General features: G+C 49.6%; 1 protein-coding gene across 9 annotated transcripts in view; it reads left to right on the forward strand.

The window, feature by feature from the left end:
* The first annotated feature begins 295 nt into the window (after window positions 1-295).
* Window positions 296-23648, forward strand: part of FAM135B (family with sequence similarity 135 member B) — a 292392-nt gene continuing 269039 nt past the window's right edge. For 3 of the 9 annotated variants that reach the window (XM_085021009.1, XM_021088864.2, XM_021088868.2), the window contains exon 1: window positions 10467-11025. The gene's annotated coding sequence lies outside the window, so the exon portion shown is untranslated. Of the gene's footprint in view, window positions 932-10466; window positions 11026-11827; window positions 12129-23648 lie in introns of those variants that run through there. The other 6 variants (XM_085021007.1, XM_085021010.1, XM_021088866.2 and 3 more) reach the window with 6 other exon arrangements.

Below are 23648 nucleotides of genomic sequence, written 5' to 3' on the forward strand. Positions count from 1 at the left end.
TCAAAACTCCCCGGAATTCCCCAAAGCGTGTCTGCAAAGCATTCCTAAAGGCCAGGTGAAGGAGGGGCGCCCCAGGGGCTGGGATCAGCTGGAGCACAGTTCTCTGGCTGATGGATCAATCCTTAGGCACCAGCAGGTCTGGAGGCTACTTGCCCCGAATCATCAAGTAGTTAATTTCTTCCATTTGGTGGTGGTTTTAGCATCTGAAAAACTCAGGAAATATACATCTGATACTATTATCTAGATACTTCAGAGAGGGGGCTAAAGCAGAGGGTATGGGGGAGGGGTCTGTCCTGAGACCAGCCCATTGGGTCTGCTTGGTGGCATGCTGATAGTATCCCCACCACCTAGCAGGAGTGTTTCTTTGTTGATGTCCTCAGACTCACCATCAACTCAATAGGGTTGTCCACCCCCACTCCTCCGCCCCCACTCCCGCGCCTTTTTTCCAAGCTGCTGAATTCTTTAAAGACACTAATGATTTATTGGTTACGAACTAACTTCTTTTTGGGGTAGTGAATGGAGCTTTCCTCAGCAGTAAATAATGAGCATCATTAAGTGTGATAAGTCAGCACAAATCCATTCCATCATTCATGGCAAAACCATTCTTGGGACGTCTCGGAGGGTGTTGGAGGAGGTAATGGAGGGGACGTGACCGCATTGACCCAGAGCGGAACCCACCGGGGCCACCAGAGCTCCTGGCCCCTCCCCCTATCCTTGGGGTGTAAGCTCCGCCCACCTTCGCTACCTTGGGAGCCTTTTGCGAGGATGTGAGGATGTGAGGATGTGAGGATGTGAGGTGAGAACGCAGTGTGATGTCTGGAGGGGTATCTGTGCCTGAACCACCTTGAGGCCGCTCTGTAAACTGTGGAGCCTGGGGCTGGCATGTGCAGAGGTGTACTTGGCCTGCAGCTGCTCAGGACAAGCTTCCTAGGTAAGTCCTCGGCTTATTACAGCAGCCACCTGCCAATCCGGAGGGGCTGCCTCTTTCTTTGGTCTCCTTCTCTTTCAAGGAGCCAGGTTCAGATTTCACCCTGGAAAGCTCCCAAGATTTTGAACCAACAGAGTAGAAGCTCTTGGCATAGAGCTTGAGACTAGCTTTCCTTTTTTTTTTTTTAGGGCCACACCCGTGGAATACGGAAGATCCCAGGCTAGGGGTTGAATCAGAGCTGCAGCTGCCAGCCTACACCACAGCCACAGCAAAACTGGATCTGAACCGTGTCTATGACCTGCACCACAGCTCATGGCAATGCCAGATCCTTAACCCACTGAGTGAGGCCAGGGATCAGACTTGCATCCTTATGGATACTTGTCAGGTTCTTAACCTGCTGAGACACAATGGGAACTCCTAAAACATAATTTTCAGTTTTTAGGTTGTGTACTTTTTATCCCTCCAAGGCTAGGGCTAGCTGTGCCTGCTTTCCTTAGCTGGGAAAAAAAAAAAAAAGGACAATAATAGCACTTGCTGTTAGGTGGTAACTGCCCCAAAATGAAACACAAAGCTTTCAGGCAAAAATAGCTGGAGAAACAAATTGTGATAACAAAACTTGTATCTTTGTTTCTTGCTCTATCATGAACCTGTGCTAAAAATAGAAACTACCTCTATTCCTATATAACTAGCTGCTCCTTAAGCTGGGGGGGTGGGGGGAGGAGCCTGAGGTCTCTCTGCTCAGTGCTCCTGGCCACTCTGTTGGTGGCTAAACCTGCTTGAGCTCTCACTGGTCCCGTCTCTGCCTCCTTCTTCCCCACCACTGCTCATACCTACCTCCCGGTGTGGCCACGCGGATTGTTGGTGTGTCTTTTGAGGTGATTGTCTGGTGGTTTGGAAAGCCGCGTGTCTCTGCTCACGGAAGCGGAAGTCAGCGACTCAATGCCATGTAAACAGATAACCTTTGAAATCTCAGGGATTAAAGAAGTTAGTTTTTGCCCCATCAGAGATCGAGGCAGGTCAGGTAGCCACCCTCGGGAGCTTCACTGGCAGTCTCACCGTTCTGGTCCACCTCCGTTTTGAAAATGGCCAATTTCGCTTCTGCTCATTCATTTTTTTGTTTTCAGTTGCACGGATAGAAGAAAGGTTGTGTGCGTGTGTGTGGAACAGCAAGTAACACATCACTTCTGCCTATCTGACTTGGCGAGAACTCCGTCCTGAGGTCCCCATTGGCCACAAGGAGGGCTGGCAAAGGCAGTTTGGTGCTTGCAGAGAATCAGAACGAATGACAGCAGCTACCGTTATTGATCACTGTCCAGATGTTAGAGCCTTTCCTGGCATGTATTTAATACTCCTGTGAACCTGCAGACGAGGCAGGTTATGTACTGCGTACTGAGTCGCCCAGGTGGAAAGTGGCTGAAGTTGGGTCCCTTTGATTCTAATGGGTCCCTCGTTGATTCTTTAAAAAACTGTAGCTCTCCAGGCTGGGAGGTGGCAGGCACAGGATGATCCATATTTTAGAATGTAGAGCCGGAGTATATGAAAGTATCCAGTTACACTGAACTCGATCTTTAAAAAGGTTGTTTCAGAGTTCGCGTCGTGGCGCAGTGGTTATCCAATCCAACTAGGAACCATGAGGTTGCAGGTTTGATCCCTGGCCTTGCTCAGTGGGTTGAGGATCTGGCGTTGCCATGAGCTGTGGTGTAGGTCGCAGACATGGCTTAGATCCCTCGTTGCTGTGGCTGTGGTGTAGACTGGGCAGCTAGAGCTTCGATTGGACCCCCTAGCCTGGGAACCTCCATATGCTGCAGGTGCGGCCCCCCCCAAAAAGACAAAAAGAGCAAAAAAAAAAAAAAGAAAAAGTTTGTTTCATTAATACCAAATACGACAATGGATGATGATGCCCCCAGTCCACGTCTTGACGAGCACCTGCCCTGCATGATGCTGCAGGATGGGCGTGAGGACCACATGGCGAGCAGAACTTGACAGTGGTTCTCTCCATTCAGTGTGACGGGAGACACGACAGCGTGTCTGTGCCTAGTTAATTGAATTACGATCATAAATGTTTTAACTGAACCGATCCTCACAAATTGGTCAGACCTCTTGAAACAACCCCTGTGACATATATGTACACGGATTAAAGATAGATGTGCTTCTAACGGAAATACGAGAGAACAAGAAGGAAAGGCCACGCAGATGCCTTGATTGGAAGAAAGCCTTTGCTCACCCTGTCTTTGAGTCAAACACGGTTGATCAGCTCATACCTAGCAAATACTGGTCTAGTTTAAAATATATATATATCAGGAATTTGGTGTGAATTTCAATTTACATTCATGATCACTTGTTACAAAATTTACCGTGAGTATCTTTCTGGATCAGTGGTTCTCAATACAGGACAATTTTTTCCCCCCAGCCCCTAACCCTGGGACATGTGTCAATGTCTGGAGCTCTGTTTGGTTTGTCACAATTGAGGGAGGCAGGGGAGGGAGAGGGTGCTACTGGCATCTAGAGGGCAGAGGTCAGGGAGGGTATTGAATGTCCTCTAAGGTACAGGGCAACCCTCACAACAGAGAATCATCTTGGGGTGTTCCCTGGTGGCTCACTGGGTTAAGGATCTGGCATTGTCACTGCTGTGGCTCTGGTTCCAGCTGTGGTGTGGGTTCGATCCCTGGCCTGGGAGCTTCTGTGTGTTTCAGGCTCAGCCGAGAAACAGAATCATCTGGCTCCAAATGTCAATAATGCCGAGGTTGAGAATACTGCATTAGATGGTGATAGTAGGATCCCTACAAAGTTACAAATACAGGGAGTTCCCGAAGTGGCTCAGTGGTTAACAAATCCAACTAGGAACCATGAGGTTGTGGGTTCGATCCCTGGCCTAGCTCAGTGGGTTAAGGATCTGGCATTGCCGAGAGCGGTGGTGTAGGTCGCAGATGAGGCTCGGATCCTGCGTTGTTATGGCTGTGGCGTAGGCTAGTAGCTTTAGCTCCCATTAGACCCCTAGCCTGGGAACCTCTGTATGCTGCGGGTGCGGCCCTAGAAAAGACAAAAAAGAAAAAATTAAATACAAAGCACAGAGATAATGGAAGCCCTGTGATAACAGCATAGAGGCAGTGTGGTACAGTGGTGAAGAGCCGGGACTGACTGTTCAAATCCAGGCTCCACCAGGCTCAGCCCCCTTTAGTTGTGTGATTTCTGTGAAGTTCTGCAACGCTGCCTGTTTCCTCATAAGAGGGTTATCCTGGGGTTGTTGTGAAGATGAAGGAGTTACTATGTAAAAAGTTTAGAATGGTGCCTGGTGCTTAGTGAGAACACAGCTGCATATGCTCCAGTAAAGCAATGAGAGAAGAATGTGCAAAGTAAAAATCTGTCCTGTGCTATTGAGAGGGGCTTCCCTCCAAGACCCAACCCAAGGCCTTCACTCCGTGACCCTCTCAACCCTTTGTCCAGCAACCTGGCTCAAGGGTGAACCTTACTTCCTCTCTTAGTCCAATTCAACCTAGAAATTGAACACTTATCCTAAGTGCAAAGATATTCATTTATTTATCTCTCTGGGGTCTAGGGCGAAGGCTTAGGGTGTTTGTTTTTTGGCTGATCCAGGCCATATGGAGTTTCCAGGCTGGGGATCAGATCCGAGGTCACAGTTGCAACCTATGCCACAGGTGCAGCACCACTGGATCCTTTAACCCACTGAACCTGTGTCCTGGTGTGGCAGAGAGGCCACCAATCCCGTTGCACCACAGGGGGAGCTCTGCAAAGATATTTAAAACAACCTTTTGGTTGGCAGGGCAAGACAAATGCATGAGAAGAATATCAACCCCAAGTCTCTTTCAAGCTGTATCAAACATCTCTGTGTTCCAGATGCAGTGTTATGGATTGGATAGAGAAAGACATATACAGACCTTATATATATATATATTTTTAAATTTATTTATTTTTATTTTTTATTTTCTTTGGCTTTTTGCTATTTCTTGGGCCGCTCCTGCAGCATACGGAGGTTCCCAGGCTAGGGGTCAAATCGGAGCTGCAGCTGCCGGCCTACGCCACAGCCACAGCAATGCGGGATCCGAGCCGCATCTGTGACCTTCACCACAGCTCACAGCAACGCCAGATTGTTAACCCACTGAGCAAAGGCAGGGACTGAACCCTCAACCTCATGGTTCCTAGTCGGATTCGTTAACCACTGCGCCACGACAGGAACTCCAACAGACCTTTTCTTAAGAACATTCTTCAAAGCCTCCCCATTTAATTAGATTCATTGTAGATTCAACTGTCCATAGAGGTGTGAGTTCCTTTGAGGTGTCTCTATTCTGTCCCACTGATCTATGTGCCTGCTTTGGTGCCAGTAACTTGCTGTTTTGGTGACTGTAGCTTTGTGGTATAGTTTGAAATTGGAGGAGCTTGATTCCTCCGAGTTTTGTTCTTCTTTCTGAGGATTGTTTTTGCTATTCAGGGAGCAAATGGAGAACTTTCTTCAAAGACTCCTCCATCTATTGTGGGGAATGCATTGTGATGTAAATAGTTAGACCCCAAAGCTCTGAGTGCATTTTCAAAGCATTTGTGGGGTTCAGAGGCAGCTCAGAGGAGGGGGTGATGGACTTGTAGGTGGATCTGAGCATGCGTCACATAGAAGCAACATGCAGACGTAGGTGTGAATGATGACCACAAATGCATGGAGGTACTTTAGAGCCTGGAGCGTTCTGGGAAGTACAGGAAGTTAGTATTGCTTGCCAAATGGGTTCATGTTGAATCAGAATCAGATCTCAGCTGGCTCTGAATGCCAGGTATTGGAGTTTGGAGTGCATTCTGGAAGTCTAGAACCATCCCTGAAGGATCTTAAGAGGCAGGGTTATAGGATCAAGGTACATTTTTTTTTTTTGTCTTTTTGCTATTTCTTTGGGCCTCTCCCGCGGCATATGGAGGTTCCCAGGCTAGGGGTTGAATCGGAGCTGTAGCCACTGGCCTACGCCAGAGCCACAGCAACGCGGGATCCGAGCCGCATCTGCCACCTACACCACAGCTCACGGCAATGCCGGATCGTTAACCCACTGAGCAAGGGCAGGGACCGAACCCGCAACCTCATGGTTCCTAGTCGGATTCGTTAACCACTGTGCCACCACGGGAGCTCCAAGTTACATTTTTATTTTTATTTTTATTTTTTTTTTTTTTTGTTTTTTTTTTTTTTTTGGTCTTTTTGCTATTTCTTTGGGCCTCTCCCGCGGCATATGGAGGTTCCCAGGCTAGGGGTCTAATCGGAGCTGTAGCCACTGGCCTACGCCAGAGCCACAGCAACGCGGGATCTGAGCCGCATCTGCAACCTACACCACAGCTCACGGCAACGCTGGATCCTTAACCCACTGAGCAAGGGCAGGGACCGAACCTGCAACCTCATGGTTCCTAGTCGGATTCGTTAACCACTGTGCCACCACGGGAACTCCAAGGTACATTTTTAAAAGATCCATCTAGTGTACGCAGTAGGTGGAGGGAGGGGGATGGAACTGGCATCAGGGAGATGGGTTAAGAAATTACTCTAGTATTTCAGATAAGAACAGAGACCTGGGTCAAGGTGAAGCCACCGGGTCTGGATAGAAAAGAGAGTATGCCTGATAAAAACAGCCTCCTGAGCACCTCTCCTATTTCCCCAACTCACTCCAATGTTTAAAAAAATCATAATCGCTCACAAGTGCATAGCCCTTACTCTGCATGAGGCATGGTTCTAAGTTTTAATCCGTTTAAATCCATCTAAATTTTAATCCATTTAATCTTTGTAATAAAAAGAACATATGAAATGTGCTTATTATCATTCTTGTTTTACAGAAAGGAACTTGAGATACAATTAGGTCAAGTTATATCCTAAAGGATACACATCAAGAGAGCAGCAAAGCCAGATTTCAAGGCCAGATAAGCCGCCTCAGTCTGTGTTCTTCTATTAGCAAAGGGCCCCTTCCCCCACCCCAGACCGTCCTAAAACAATGGGGCCGACACAGTGCAAAGGGAAGGCTATTCCAGCTTCCTTTCCGTCCTGTGGAGCATATGGGGTCTGATAAGCATTTCAGGACAGTTGCTGCTTCCATTTTTTTTTTTAATTTTGTCTTTTTAGGGCCCCACTTGTGGCATATGGAAGTTCCCAGGCTAGGGATCGAATCAGAGCTGCAGCTGCCGGCCTGCACCACAGTCACAGCAACACCAGATCTGAGCTGGGTCTGTGACCTACACCACAGTTTGCAGCAATGCCGGATCCTTAACCCACTGAGCGAGGCCAGGGGTCCAACTTGCGTCCTCATGGATGCTATAGTCAGATTCACTTCCTCTGAGCCATGGCAGGAGCTCCTGTGTTTTGTTTTTGTTTTTTCCCTCAATTGAAGTATAGTTGATTTATAACATTATATTTGTTTCAGGTGAGCAACATGATTCAGTACTTTATAGATTATATTCCATTTGAAGTTACCACAAATCAGTGGCTACATCTCCCTGTGCTGTGTGCGGGAACCTTGTTGCTTATTTATTTTATAATAACGTAAAGTGGTTTTTTGATTCCACATCTAAGTGATGACATGGAGTATTTATCTTTCTCTGACTTATTTCACTAAGCATAATACTCTCTGGGTCCATCCATGTTGTTGCAAATGGCAAAATTTCATTCTTGTTATCCTGTTATTGCAGAATAGTATTCCACTGTGTGTGTGTGTGTGTGTTACACACACTCAACATCTACTTTATCCGTTGATCTATTGATGGTTTCGGGTTGCTTCCATGTCTTGGTTATTGTTAATAGTCCTGCTATGAACGTTGGGGTACATGTGTCTTTTCAAATTAGTGTTTTTGTTTTTCTGGATATATGTATGCCCAGGAGTGGAACTGCTGGATCATATGGTCGTTCTGTTTTTAGTTTTTGAGGAACCTCCATACTGTTTTCCGTAGTGGCTGCACCAAGTTGCACTCCCAGAAACAGTGGACAAGCGTTGCCTTTTCTCCACATCATTGCCGACAGTTGTTATTTGTGGTCTTTTTGATGATAGCTGTTCTGACAGGGGTGAGGTGACACCTCATTGTAGCATTTATTTGCGTTTCTCAAAGGAAATGATTGACAAAACCAAGACAACCTACTGAATGGGAGAGGATATTTGCAAATGACATGACCGATAAGGGGTTAATATACAAATATATAAATAACTCAGACAACTCAATATCAAACAAAACCAAACAAACAATGGGATTAAAAAATGGGACAAAGACCCAAATAGACACTTTTCCAAAGAAGACACACAGATGACCAACAGGCACAGGAAGAGACAGTTGCTGCTTCTTGCCACAGGATGTCACCATTGAAGACCTGCTTTCTGCAACAAAGTGAGAAAATGCAGGTCCACTCAGCTGTGAATTTTCGCTCTGTTCTGAAGGCGCTGGAGGCCCCGGGGCCCTGTGAGGGAGGGTGGCCCCTATCCCCCAGAACCAGACTCAGCCAGGAGCACTCCAAACCTAGCTGGATCTCTCAGCTCTTCTTTGTGAGGTGTCACCTTGCAGCTGGTCAGAGCCCTGGGGCTGGATCGGGCTCTGCACCTGTCCCAGAACCCGTGTCCTCCTGTCCTGTCCGGAGCTGCTCACTTCCAAACAGAAAGCTAGGTGACACCCATTTCTCTAGACACAGCCACTCACAGCCTCCTGCTGAAGGAGGTAGAAAATGTTCCTGCGGGGCCCTGCTGCTGTTGACACTTTTGCGAGCTATTTACATGGTGGAATCGACTGAAGCTGGTGTTTAATTAGATGTGTGGGAGATGAGGTGGGGGGAGAGGAGGCAGACGGACCAGGAGCCTTGGAAGATGCTAGATTTATAGCTTCAGCGATTTTTTTTGGGGGGCCACCCCGCAGCATGTGGAGTTTCCAGGCCAGGCCAGGGATCAGATCTGAGCTGCAGTTGCTGTGCGGCACACGTGATCCTTTCACACACTGTGCTGGGCCAGGGGTCGAACCTGCGTCTGGGCGCTGCAGAGACGATGCTGATCCCATTGTACCACAGCGGGAACTCCTACCTGGGCAATGGAAACATATCCCAGTAGAAGCAAAAGGGTGGGGACTTGCACTGCCTTTCATCTACAAGACTACATCAAAATGTTGGCGTTCCGTCGTGGCTCAGTGGTTGATGAACACGACTAGTATCCATGAGTCCACGGCTTGGAGCCCTGGCCTCACTCAGTGGGTTGAAGATCTGTTGTTGCCGTGAGCTGTGGTGCAGGTCGCAGACACGGCTTGGATCCCGCATGGGATCCCTCATGGGTGTAGACCGGCAGCTGCACAGCCGATTCGACCCCTAGCCTGGGAACCTTCATGTGCCGTGGGTGTGGCTGTAAAAACACACACACATAAAATTGAATGTTAACAGCAAAATGATGTCATGGGATTTTTGACCATATTTAAAGAAGCGAAATTGTGAAAGAGGAGTTCCCTTGTGGCACAGTGGGTTAGGGGTCCGGCATTATCTCTTCCTGGCTTGGGATGTGCAGTTTCTACTGTTTCAACTTCACTCTTTGCCTCACCTGTGTGGCACGCTCTGTTTCAGCTGTACTGGCTCCCTGGCATGGGTTAAACCCAGTTCCGACGGTCTCGCCTTTGCATGCTGGGTCCTCTCACCCTATCCCCCTTCCACCCCCTCCCTCTGCCTCTGTTTCCCTCTTCAGGATGTCTTCCAGGACTGCCTCACCTGCGCCCGCCCCTCCTGGGTTTGATGCTCCTCACCCTAGTTGTAACTGCCTGGTTCAAATCCGCATCTCTGCTGGGACTGTGCGTTAGTGCAGCACAGTCTAACCAAAGGCGCACTGGTCTCCCAAGTCCCAATTTCGGCTTTTGTCTCTGAGGCTCTAATCAGCATTGGGAGTGCTGGGGGCGCTTCCTAGCAGTGATGGCTAGAAGGGAGAATTAGAGGCTTCTCTGGGTGCGGTGCCTGCTGAAGGATGCTCAGTAGATGGGAGTCGGTTTAACCCTCCTCAATCCTCTCCCGGCGTCCAGGGGCCGAACTGTGCACACCTGTGAGCCCTCAAGGTCCACCGTGAAGCAGGCGACCAGCAAAGGCTGGGTTAGTCGCTTGGGTGACAGCCACTGCCGACCGACCGTGTGGGAGGCATACAGTCAGACTGTAAGGATTGCTTAGGGCATGGAGCCTTTCCTGGGCACCTCCTGGGTTACTCGTGGGCCCCTCTTCAAAGTTTACCGACACCCTCCCCTCCTTGCCATCTGTGCCCCCTCCCCGGGGGTCTGGGGAGGACCTTTTTCTTCCCCCCCGCATCCCAGGCTTCCAGTTCGGGAGGCCAGCTCCTGTTGCGGAGACTGAGCATGCTCGCGGCCAGGACCGGCGGGCGGGGGCCGGTGGGCGTCGGGTCCGGCTGCTGGCGCCCCCCACAGGCCGGGCGGCCGAGCGGGCGGGGTTTGGCTCCCGGGCCGCCGGCCCGGCCCCCAGGCTGCCGTCGCTGCCTCGCCGCGGAGAGGGCCGAGGCCGGGAGGCGGGCGCCGCGCCTCCAGCCGGGACGCGCAGCCTCGGGGCGGTGCGCAGGGCTGCGGGGAGCCGGGCCAGCCGGCGGCGGCAGCGGCAGCGGCAGGGCGCGCTCGCCAGGCCGCGAGGGCGCGCTGTGCGCCGGGGTCTGGCCGCGTCCCGGCGAGGGAAGGAGAGGAGCAAGGGCGCGGAGGTGAGCCGAGCCCGGCGGGCGCGAGCCGAGAGGCGCGGGCACAGGCACTCGGTCCTCTGTCTCCTGCAGTGGTGGCGGCGAGTGCCCGCCACCGTGCTGACAGCCTCGCCTCCCGGCCCGCTTCACCGGGGCTGCCCGGAGGCCGCGGCCGGGCAGCTGTTGCGCTGAGAGGGGGGCAGCTGCGGAGTTCCATAACCATAGCAACCGCATCAGCACCACGGCGGCGGCAGCGAGGGCAGCATCCTCTCGCTCCTCCTCCAGGCAGCCCTGCTGCGGGGACCTGAGACCCAGCTCGCAGGTGCCCAGACTCCGCGGTCCGCCCACTGCCGCCGCAAGTGTTGGCTGGAGAAGACCAGAAAGCAGAGCGAGGGACCCAGGAGCTGTGGCCCAGGAGGTGAGAGAGGGGAGCCCTGCAGTGGGAGACAGGTAGGTGAGAGCGCTCCGGGGTCGGCAGCTGCAAAACTCTCTCCTCTGTGGCAGTGACGTTTCTGGAAGCGTGGTTGCTAGTTGGATGGCTTTCTATTACTTAACAGGGATTCCGCCGCGAAATGTGCTTTATCTCCTTCCTATCCCCCTCAATCTCTCTGTTCTTTAGTCTCAAGACGTATCTGGGCACAGCTTGAGAGGGCAAGAGGGGCAATCTGATGTGGTTGGTGGGGAGACGCTGGGTTAATGAGGTGGTCCCCGAAGAAGTTCCAGATGGAGGCTGAGAGGACACCTCAGACAGACCCTTGGGCAAGCAGGTTCTCTGAGCCCTTGAACCCGAGCAGTTTGGGGAGAAGACCATGTTGGGGTGACATGGAGGCAGAGGTAGTGATTCTCGGTGGTCCAAGCTGACCCAGAGACCCGTTCTCTCTGTGGCCTGGTTGGGGACCCGGTGAGGGCATTGCGGCTCAAGTCTGACATGGAAAGCCCACACCATGGCTTGCTTTGTAAAGTCAGGTGCAGACCCAGCAGCCGGAGGGGAAATTTAATAAGGAGAGTAGTAACTATTACCATTTTGGGACCCAGGGGTATCCCGGAGTTTATCATGTTATTGCCTTTGGCTATAAGAGGGTAAGGTGGGAATAGACATCAAATTACAAACAGCCAAAAGTCCCCCCTCTTTTTTCCCTTGCTTCATTTCTAGCCACCCCCCCCCAAAGAGTCTTAGCAAAACAATACTTCCATGGAGAATAATAACACTCTTTGTCCCCTTGGCCAAAGGGACTGCCAGCCATTGGCAAACGATTGCACTTTGAAACAGCGAGAGAATTCTGCCTCAGTTCCCTGTTTGAACTAGGAAGGCATTGTTTTCCATCAGGTTCTGATGTTCCTGGTATTAAATGATGTGTCAGAGCTGAGAGGCACCCGTGCTCTTCCCACAGAGTGATGGCCTGTTAAACTCGGCTGCAGGCGAGAGAGAGGTGCAAAGGTTTGGCCATGATCCCCGACCCAGCTGGGCCAGGGCCATGGCCCCAGAAGATCATAGAAGAGAGAGAGAGAGAAAGTTAGGTGACTAATTTGGGTCTGAAGGCTCTTGCATGTGGGTAAGTGGGTCTCTGGGTAATTTCCAAGATGGGCAGCCATTGACTTTTATAGGCTCTCTCTTTATACCCTGGCCTCGGGGGACAGGGCTGAGTCCCACTTAAAAGGCCATGTTCTTTAATTGGGCTTTTAATTTATGCTGTAGTTATGTTGCCTGAGGGGATGTGATTTGACCAGCATTTCATTTGGGATTCGTGTCAGAATGAGGATGATGTTATTGTATTCCAGGCAGAGGGTAAGGTGTTGACAAAAGGGGGTGCCATTTGGGTATCAGAAAACGCGGATGTGAACTCTGATTTCTCCATACACTTGCTGCGTGACCTTGAATTCCCCCACCTCACTGAGACTCCCTCCTCTCCTCTGTAGAATGGGATGCTAGCAGTTCCTGCAGCTTCCCAGGCTCTTGTGACCATCAAATAGGAGGATGGAGAGGATTGGATGGGGGAGGACTTTTCAAGACCTAATGTCTCCTGCAAAGAAAAGGAATTATCATCATTTTCTACAGAAACTCCCTCCCTCAGATCAGCAAATCATTAAACAGACCTCAGCTGTGAAAACGGAGTAGAAATACTGGCCAGTGACTCACAGCTGAAACCTGGGAGTCTGGTCCAGGATATACTCAGGGAAGAGTAAAGAGGGCGTCTTGGGGGGAAATAGAGCACCATGACCTCTAGGTTGAAGGTCATGGGCTTTGACATCAAATGCAGTACTTACCTGGGACGGGAACACTGAGGTCTGCTCACCACAGTGTTGGACTAAGTGTTTTATGGTGAGAACAGGGGTTTGTACATAGTGGGGGCTCATTTAAATGTTGGTTAAATGGACACCTTGTGAGCTTCTTTGGGCAAAATCCACCTTCATCCAACTGTGCTTATTAGATGTTTTCCCTGTTTGGCTGAGTGCTTAGAGCTTGATGGAATGGCTGGACTGTCTTATACTATTCCTTGCTTTTGCTTATGCTGGTTTTTCTGCCTAGAATGACCATTTCTCATTCCCTCTCCCCTTCGCCACCCGACTCAAATGTCCCTTCTTATGGGGAGCCTTCCGGGGCTTGCCCCTGTGCTCCTGCAGCACTTTGCACCTGCCTGTGACAGCTTGTGCTGTGTCATGGTGTCCTTGCTTGCATAGGTGTCGCCCTCTGTCTAGATTTCATGCTTCCTGAGGGCAGGAACTTGGTCCTTTTCTGCCACAGTTGAGGCCTCTGCACCTGGCATAGCGACTGCCAGGATGGGTGCTTGAAGCCATGCCTGCAGCATGACCACCTGCCCGGGAAGAGACGTGGCTAAATTGCCTGCCCCCATCTCAGTCTGTGCAGTAAGGCTGAAGGATGCTTGCTGGGTTGTTGTGCATTATTTAGGGTCAACCCACTGAAGCAGAATGAACGAGAACAGAAACACATATTTTGCCTTAAAAATGCTCTTTTTTTTTTTTTCAAGTGGGCACTTTAGAATGACTGTAATCTGGTGTTGAATGGCCTTCATGTAACACTTGCCAGAAACATCTGATGGAGTATTTTAACGTGAAAATGTATTTCTCTCCTTTCGATGTTGTTCCCGTATTTCAGCTCCTGGGTAGTGGAAAGGCTCATAGATTGGGTCCAGAAAGCGTAGTTGGGAATCCTGGCCCTAAGAGGACCTGGAACTAGGACACTTGGTCTCCTGGAGTCTCAGTTTTGTCATGTGTAGGATGTGGCCAGGGATCCCGGTCTCACAGAGATGCCCAGTGCTGGGAGTGAGTGAAAAGCTGTGCAGTCAAAGCAGCTCATAAGCGGTGGGAATTCCCGTCGTGGCTCAGTGGGTTAAGAACCTGTCTAGTATCCATGAGGATGCAAGTTTGATCCCTGGCTTCGCTCAGTGGGTTAAAGACCAGCGTTGCCATGAGCTGTGGCATAGGTCACAGATGCGGCTCGGATCTCGTTGTTGCTGTGGCTGTGGTGTAGACCAGCAGCTGTAGCTCCCATTGAACTCCCAGCCTGGGAGCTTCCATATGCCTTGGGTGCGGCCCTAAAAAAAGCAGTTCATAAACTGTAAATTACCCTCCCCATTACAGTATTTCTTTGATTTTTTTTGGTCCTGAAAAATGATGTTTCATCCCACAGCATCAGAATGTGCTGGAAATCCCGGGCCCTCCGCTTAGGAGGTCTGCAAGGCTGCATGACCTCCCGTAAATCTTTTTGTCCCCTTAGCTACTTGCCTCGTCTGCACACCGTTAGAATGACAGCTACCTTTCAAGATGGATTGGGAAGACATATGTTAAGAAAAATGTCATGCCTGGCACATAATACATGATATCTGCAATTTCTAAATGACAGATGTAATTGCCAAGAGTAGAAGGTTCTAACTTTTTGGGGGAAATGTCCCCACGTGCATTGTCTCTTTCTCTCTCCTTCTATTTCACTTACCTTTTATGGGGGGGGGGGGACAGAGGAAGAGCGTCAGCCACACTACTGAGAAGACAGTGGTTGTTTCATTACCAAGAGCCCTCTTGGCATGTGAGATACTAGGAAAAAGCAGCACAAGCTAAAGGTTTAGATGTGGGGACTGAGTCTTCAATCCAGCCCTGACCCTGATGGCTCCCAGGACTGTGGACCAGGCCCCCTCGCCTTCCTGGGCCTCAGTAAATCATCTCTAAGTGGCCTGGGTGATTTCGGGGTCCCTCGTCTTGCTCTGTCTTTCGTGCTTCCACCCACTGATGAATGTTTCTTCTCACCAAGGTTTCCCTCCTTTGTCAAAACCCACCACGTGGCCAGCTGCTGTACAGATACATATTTCGCTCTGACAGCGGACACTTATTGTCTCATGGTTCTGGAGACCCAAAGTCTGCGATCAGGCTGTGGGCAGGGCTGGGTCCTTCTGGAGGCCACGAGGGAGAGTCTGTTCCGTACCTTTCTCCCAGTTTCAGGTGGTTTGCTGTCCATCTTCGATGTTCCTTCACCTGTAGAGTTTCCGCCTCCGCCTCTGTCTTCACACGGGCTTCTCCCTCTGGGTGTGCTTGTGTCCAGGTTCCCGTGACCCAAGTCCTATTGGATGAGGGTCCAGCCAGCATCGTATGACTTCATCTTCACCAGTGACATCTGCAGTGACCCAGTTCCCAAACTGGTTACATTCTCAGCTCCTGGAAGTGAGGGCTTCCACGTACAGATCGTGGAAGGGCACACGGATGCTCTGTTCTAATGCACATACACCTGTATCCTCTCTGCTGTATTTTTGCTCTTTTATTTTTATTTTTTATTTTTATTTTTTGCTTTATAGGGCCGCCCCTGCGGCATATGGAGGTTCCCAGGCTAGGGGTCAAATCAGAGCTGTAGCTGCCGGCCTACACCACAGCTCATGGCCATGCTGGATCCTTAACCCGCTGAGTCAGGCCAGGGATCGAACCCACAACCTCATGGTTCCTATTAGTTTCCGCTGCACTGCTATGGGAACTCCTCTTATTTTTTATTTTACTTTTAAAATTAAAATTATTTTGTATGGCCACATCTATAGCATATGGAGGTTTCAGGGCCAGGGATTGAATTTGAGATGCAGTTGTGACTTATACCGCAGTTGCAGGAATGCTGGATCCTTTTTTTTTTTTTTTTTTTTTTTTTTTCAGGGCTGCACCTGCAGCATATGGAGGTATGGAAGTTCCCAGGCTAGGGGTAGAATCAGAGCTGTAACCACCAGCCTGCCCCACAGCCATAGCAATGCCAGATCTGAGCTGCATTTGTGACCTACAGCACAGCTCACGGCCATGCCGCATCCTTAACCCACTGAGCGAGGCCAGGGATCGAACCTGCGTCCTCATGGAGTCTAGTCAGATTGGTTTCTACTGAGCCACAACAGGAGCTCCAATGCCGGATCCTTTAATCTGCTGTGCCAGGCCAGGGATTGAACCTATGCCTCCACAGTGACTTGAGCTGCTGCAGTTAGGTTCTTAACCCACTGTGCTACAGTGGGAACTCCTTTATCCTCTTTTAGAATTGTCCCCTGTCGAGAAGGCTAGAGTCCCCAAGATGATGCTGGGGACTTGGGGTTTGTTGAGGACCCTGTGCGGTCTCCCTCTGCCCCAGCCCCGTTCTTATCTGACCCCAGGCGAGGCGTTGTGCTGCCCCGTCCATCCTCGAAGTTCCTCATCCACACAAAGAAACTGTGTGGTTGAAGCCCTGTCTCACCTGCCAGAGCCGAAGGGAGCCTCGGCATCTCCCATAAGCGCTGAGCTTCCTGGACTCTGGGTGCTTGGCAGCGTCACATGTTTTTCTTCAAACATGAATCATTCCTAGATGGCTGCACACTGATCTCAGGAGCAGCTCCTGAGGGAGGCCTTAGCATCACAAAGGAAATCGCCTCTGCGGGCCAGACCTCTTTCCCGTGGTCCTTGACCTCTGCTGTGGGTGGAGAGGCACGGTGTGTGCCCAGCACAGGGACTCTAAATCGGTAGCCGCCATGTGCCCCTCACCACACCAGACCCCGAAGTCAACTGTGCACAAGGCGCAGCCCTGTCCCCTGTAGTCCGGGGTCGGGGGAGAGGGAATCAGGCGGGGAAATAAGAATGGGCCGGGCAAGGCAGGGGTCTGGAGAACAAAGAGAAGAGACATTTTCACCTGTCCTGGGAGGGGCTGTGCAAGGAAGGCTTCCCAGAAGAGAGGGAGCCTAAATAAAACCTGCAGGAATTTCCGAAAGGAGAGGAGGGCATCCGGCAGGAGGAAGGAACATGCCAAGCCCTGGAGGCAGCAGGTGGCAGAGGGGTCATCTGAAGGGGCAGGGCTGGAGCGCAAAAAGCTACGTGGTCTCCTCAGAGGCCGGCAAGAGAAATAGCAGCCACATCTTTGAATCTTTTGATCCAGACAAGATCTCGGGAACCATGGAAAGCTTTAGAGTTGGGCAGAGCCCGCTCTCCAGCTTCAGAAGAGAGGTTGGATTTGAGAAGGTGGGTCAAGCAAGAAATACGATGGTCTCCTAAGGGAGGCTTTTCCAGTGAGAGTCTTGAACGCAGGCATGAGAGTTGGGACAGAGAAGCGAGGGACAGGAAATAGTGAGAGAAGGAAGGCTAAGGAGGGAGAGATGGAGACGGGTCAGAGAAATGAGCAAACTGCCTCCTTTATCAGAAAAATAGCAATAGCACCCCCTCCGAGGACATTTGACTCTTGGGTTGGGAGGAGGGAGGCTCATGGGTGGCACGCCGGGGTTCTTTCCGTTTCGCTTCACTCGCTCTGGGTTGAGCATCTTCATTCTCACCTGGACAAACCCACTAGGCTTTGAACGGACGTCCCTTCCTCCATCTCTGCGCCTTCACACCGCCTGGGGCAGCGAGAGAGAGCTTTGTAAAACTAAAACCGGATCTGATGAAAACACGGTGGCTCCACCCTCTGAGCCGATTTGGAGTATATAACACAGTCCGGTCACCTCTGGTCACCCACCATTCTACGCATCGCATCTCCAGAACTTATTCATGTCGCGTAGCCGGAACTTTATATCCTTTGGCCAGCTGTCCCTGTTTGTCCCTCCCCCAGCCTCTGCTCACCACCCTTCTACTCTTTGCTTCTGTGTATTTGACTATTTTAGATTCCGCGTTTAAGCGAGACGGTATAACTGGGATTTCTGGTCTGGCTTATACTCCTCGGCATTATAGCTTCCACGTCTATTCGTATTGTCACACATGACAGGAGTTCCTTATATATTTTTTAAGACCGAGTACTCTTCCATTGTCTGTAATGCCACAGTTCCTTTATTCATGGATCCGTAGATGGTCATTTAGGTTGTTTCTGTGTCTTGGCTGTTGGGAATGGTGCTGCAGTGAATATGGGACTGCAGGTACCTCTTTGAGATCCTGATTTCAGTTCTTTTGGACATGCACCCAGAAATGGGAGTGCTGAGTCATAGGGCAGTTCTAGTTTAAATTTTTACAAACTCTTCATGCTGTTTTGCACAATGGCTACTGATTTACCTTCCCACCGACAAAGCGCTGCAGTTCCCTTTTCTCCACATCCTCTCCAAGACTTATTTTTCCTTTCTCTCTCTCTTTCTTCCTTTCTTCCTTCCTCCCTCTTTCTTTCTTTCCTTCCTTCTTTCTCTCTCTCTTTTTCTTTCTTTCTTTCTTTCCTTCCTTCCCTCCCTTCTTTCCTTCCTATTGAGTTGTATGAGTTCTTAGATATTTTGAATGGCAACCCTGTATCAGATGCATGGTTTCCTAATATTGTCTCCTGTTCTGTAGGTTGCCTTTTTACTCTGTTGATTGTTTTCTTTGCTGTGCAGAGCCTTTTAGTGTGAGGTGGTCTCACTTGTTTATGGTTTGCTTTTGTTGCCTGTACTTTTGGTGTCATATCCAAAGAGTCATGGCCAAGACTAATGTCAAAGAGCTTTTCCCTCTCTGCATTCTTCCAGGAGGTTTTTGCTTTCCGATCTTACGTTTAAGACATTTTTTTTTTTCCATTTTGAGCTTGATTTTCAAGTGTGCTGTATGCGACGGGTTCAGTTTTACGTATCTGCATGTGGTTATTCAGTTTCTCCACACCGTTATTACTTTTACTTTTAGCTGCACCTGCAGCATGTGGAAGTTCCCGGCCAGGGATCAAAACTGAGCCATGACAGTGACAACGCCAAATCCTTAGCCACTAGGCCACCAGGGAGCTCCCCCACACCATTATTGTGTATTTTCGACACCTTTGTCAAAGATGAGTTGACTGTATATGTGTGATTTTATTTCACTCACAATGATCTATAAGTACATTTTTTTGCTGGTGCCATGCTGTTTTAATTACTATATCTTTGTTATATAATATGAAATCAGCAAATGTGATGCCTCCAGCTTTGTTCAGTGGTGGGAGGATTCGAAAGTGGGAACTGACAGATGTGCATTTTGGATTCTGGCTGCAGTAGAGAGAATGCACTGGGGGGACCAAGCTGAGAAGCAGAAAGACTTGATGAGCGGCTATTGCAGGAAAACAGGGTGTCCCTAAACCCAGCCAAGGTTAAGGTAATAGGAATGAGGAAAGGAGAACAAACTTGAGAACGGTTAAGACAATTGGACATTGAGAAGTGGGGGTGGCTCAACAGAGAGTAGTTAAAAGTAGAGAGATATCAAGGATGATTCTTAGTTTTCTGACTTGGTCTGACAGACTGGCCTTGTTGCTGTCCCTTGGTCTGGAGACACAGGGGAGAGAACAGATTTCTTTTTTTTGGTGGAGAAATTATGCCTTTTCTTTTGGTTTTTGTTTGTTTTTTAGGTGTAATTACTTTTTTTTTTGGCTCATTTGGCAGCAAGTACAGTTTTTTTTTTTTAAAGTATAGTTGATTTTCTACGTTGAATAAGTGGATTTTTAGGTCTTCAAGGAAATCTGTATACATTTGAGGCAATTCGAGATACCACTCAAGCTCAGAAAGGAGTTCTTGACTCATTGTGAACTTAAAAACTCATCTGCACGTAGATGCTAATTGAGAGCATTTGAGTAGAAGTGATTCCCCCCCGCCCCCGGGGAAGTATATAAAATGAGGAAATAAAAATGTTCTTTCAGACTCACGTGGTCCATAGCACTGCCCATTCAACCCATTAAAAAAAAATAGAACAAAAAAATTCAAAACATAGCCTCTCCAGCTTCCTCTTTCCTTGAGGGCTTTTTACTCTGTTACCACACTCATGGTCAGGAACGTCACTCCGTGCTGTGCCCCTGCCTTATTCTCTTCCTCGTCCCAGTCTTTTCTTTATTGAGGTCTCCCTGGGCCATCCTAGTCCGATAGCCCCTTCGGTCCCCCGCCTTGGAGCTTCCTTGCTTCTCCTCCATAGCATCCACCACTATATAACTCAATATCATTACAGATGGATTGGTTTGCTTTTTTAAGAAATTAATTCTCTCCTTCGCAAGCTGATAAGCTCCCTGGTGCAGGGACTTTGTCATGTTTATAGCTGCACCAAATATTTCGAAAATTTCCTGGCACTCCGTGAGCAGGCAGCCCGTAATCGTCAGAGCACATCCAGAAGAATTAATACCAGGAAGCTTCAATCATGGAGTAACACTTTTTTTCAATGGAAAAACAAATAACCACGGCCCTGTTTAAGTACCGTGTAGAACTCTCGGTCAGCAGGTGGGCACCCAGCTCAGGGACACACTGAGGGGTGCATCCTTGTCCCTCCTGTCTCCCGTTCCCTGGACCAGTCTGCCCTTCCTGTCTCCAGCCAACCCTGGCAAATAGCTTTCAAGTTTCAGTGTAAATTAAAAAAAAAAGAAAAGAAAATTTCCTCCCAGGATGCGGATGAGGACAGCCTACGCTCTGGTGAAGGCAGAGGTGGGTGTCTGGCCATTTAACTGGGAAGCGACTCTGCTTGAGACCAACAAGTATGAGCCATGAGTACAGCCCCCCCCCACTGTTGTACTTAATCCAGAAGTAAAAGCAGCAAGTTCTTGGACAATTGTTCTTAACCTTAATTACGTCGGGGATCTGAGCATCTGATGCATTCTACAGTCATTCTCAGAAAACAAAACAGAAAGAACAAGCCTATCAGGGGGTTATGGATCCCTGGAGGGGATGGGCCCCCACTAAGAATAGGTGTCCTAGGAGAGGGATGGGCCCCGGCAAGCACCCCTTTGTGGGTACCACGGGGTGATGTATTCTCTGGTGATCCCGGAGAGCAGGTGCTCAGGTCATACAGGAGGCAACTCTCATGCAAATGAAAGAGCACTGTCTAGAGTGAGACTCCGGAGTGACTCAGACTTGAGTTCGAATCCCGGTTCTGAGTAGAGTGAATGACTCACCTCTTTTTTTCCCTGGGGCCATTCTCATTTGGGAGACGGTGAGCGTGTCCCCCCCCCCCCGCTTGCCCCCCACCCCCCGCGGTCCTGATCCTGCCTCGGATGGTCAATTTCTACCTTTCTCATTTGGGAACTAAGAGTCTTGCCTCCTGGGAACACCCTTGGTCCCAGACAAGCCAGGGTGGGTGGTTACCCTACTTGTGACATGCATTAGCTAAGGGACCCTGGACTGTCACTTGGCCGCAGTGGAGTGGTCCTGTCTGTCCCTGTCTCGGCGGCTGAGATGACCTAGACCTTCCCCGTCCCTGCAGAGAGGTAGAGGCTGAAATGGCTCTTGCACAGGTGATGGATTGAGAGGGTGCTCTCCGTGGAAACCTCTGAGGGAGGGAGGAAAGCAGAACTAGACGGGGAGGAAGACAGGCATTGGAGCAGGTGCAGCCTCCTCTGAGCGCAGCCAGATCACTCGGGCGTGCTCCAGGGCACACGTGGTTTCCACCTTGAGGCAAGGCCATTTCTGCGGCTCCAGCTCTGGGAGAGATTGCCGACCGGGTATTTCTGGGCACAGCAGCTCTTGCGCCTAGGAAAACAGAGCCGTATTGAGTTGTTATCAACCGACACAGCAACGTGGAGATGAGCACACCGGCCTGGAAGACGGGGTCAGGGTGAAGCGCCGATAGCTCCTGCTGCATGCTAATTGCTGTTTCCTTTTCTTTCCCTCAGAGCCCCCATCCCCACATCTTCCTCTAAGATACATAAATTTCCCCACAGCTGCTTCTTGGGAGGGGATCATACAACCCTCTGATCCTTTTAGAGTGCCTCTTTCCATACGGGAGTCATGAAAACCCACTCCAAAAGGATCTCCCCAAACTTTGTGATGCTTGGACCCCCGGGTACCCTGCCTGAATCCCCTTTGCCATTTAGCCACAATGTCTCCCACTCATCTATTAAAAGCATCACTGGTCAGGGAAATTTGCAATGGGGCGCCACCTACACCGGTACCTCCCGGCCTGACCTGTCAGGTGATGGCCTTTTGCTCACACCCGGCTGTCCAGTCGCTGGCATGGTGGTACCAGGATCTTGCTTTCCTTGTAACCCAAATCCTGCCATTATGTTGGATGCCTTCCAAGTCCAGCTAAATGACCCCGATGGCGCCCTGGCCGGCACCTTCTCAGCTTGGACAGCTTTCCCTCTGTTCCTCTCAGCCCATGCCCCCATTCACGCATCACCCTTGCTTGCTGGATTTTTCCCACTATTGCTGTTCTTTGACTTCTGAAAATCTAACCAGAGAGCTCTCCTCTCTTAATCCATGAGCCCTCTTTTTCTAGACATTTCCTTCTTACTCCACATGGGGTCTGTGGTAGGCAATTTCAGCAACACTCTTTTTTTTTTTTTGCTTTTTAGGATGGAACCCATGGCATATGGAAGGTCCCAGGCTAGGGGTTGACTCCGAGCTACAGCTGCCAACCTACACCACAGCCACAGCAACTCGGGATCCAGGTGTATGCACCCTCCATACGCCACAGCTCATGACAACGCCAGATCCTTAACCCACTGCGTGAGGCCAGGGATTGAACCTGCGTCCTTACGGATGCTGGTCGGATTCCTCTGAGGCACAGCAGGAGCTCTTGAGCAACACTCTTCTGACAACCCTGTCCTGTCTCAGCTTCTCTCGAGGATATCACATCTTACTTTACCTGATCTTAGTTTCTTTAAAGTCAGAAGCGATGATGATAGGCCCCCCCCATGAGAACATTTTAGTGAAGATTAAAGGAGAAATACAAATAAATAAACCACAGTCACCACAATCGTATGTAATCCTTGGCACCCACGCGGTGAGTATTCAGTGATTATTCTGATTAAAAACCCACAGTGTGTACTTCGGTATCAACTCAGGGAATGGGGAGATTGACAGTCTGCTATGAAAACTAAAGACCCTGAATGAAACGCATCCCTGAAAGTCCCCTCTCCGTGGGCTGGACCAAAGGATAGCCGTGATGTAGAGCCTTTGGGTCCTGATGAAGGGACTTGCAGATGGTCAGGCCTTAGGGGTTTTTGAAAACCTCAAGGCGTGAGAGCACTTAGTAATGACTTAGGCTCGGAAGTGTGACATTGAGTCAGCAAGGAAGAGCTAAATTATAGTCTGTAAATGCTGCTGGAAATAAGGCCTGGGAGTAGAATTTCTAAAATGAGTTCCCTCAGAACTTGCTACAATTAAATATAAAAGTATTCAGTCTTTAAAGGATTTGGTAGAAGTTATCTGGAAAATTAATTTCTGGGCACACATCGGCATAGCCGAGGTAGTACTACGGGAAAAGAATGGATCGCTGAACTGCGGTTTTTGTGAAACCGTATTGATTTTAAATCAGAATATAAAATGCAGTGAAGAATAAATTGCCCTTTTTAGTTTGCTTAAAGGAAATGTTTAAAGATAAGATTATCTTTGGAATCCGGGGTCCGAGGCAGAATTCATCAACCGTGGTATTTTAACATGCTGACAGGTGTTAGCCTTTTGGGAGAATAAAATGAATATTAATACAATTGCTTCTGAATAACAGAATGAGATTTCCTTGCTTTTCTCTTTTCCCCATTCTTTACAAAAGCATGTGTATACTGGAGACAAAAAATAACCATAAATCATTTTTTTTTGTCTTTTTAGGGCCGCACTGGTGGCATATGGAGGTTCCCAGGCTAGGGGTTGAATTGGAGCTACAGCTGCCAGCCGATGCCACAGCCACAGCAATGCAGGATCCGAGCCATGTCTGCTACCTACACCACAGCTCAGGGCAACCCCGGATCC

The sequence above is a fragment of the Sus scrofa genome, chromosome 4 (assembly GCF_054392235.1).
Source record: "Sus scrofa isolate SSC_HxYL_T2T_F1_AM1 chromosome 4, Sscrofa_HxYL_maternal_Yorkshire_Landrace_v2.0, whole genome shotgun sequence".
In the NCBI taxonomy this organism is placed as follows: Eukaryota; Metazoa; Chordata; class Mammalia; order Artiodactyla; family Suidae; genus Sus; species Sus scrofa.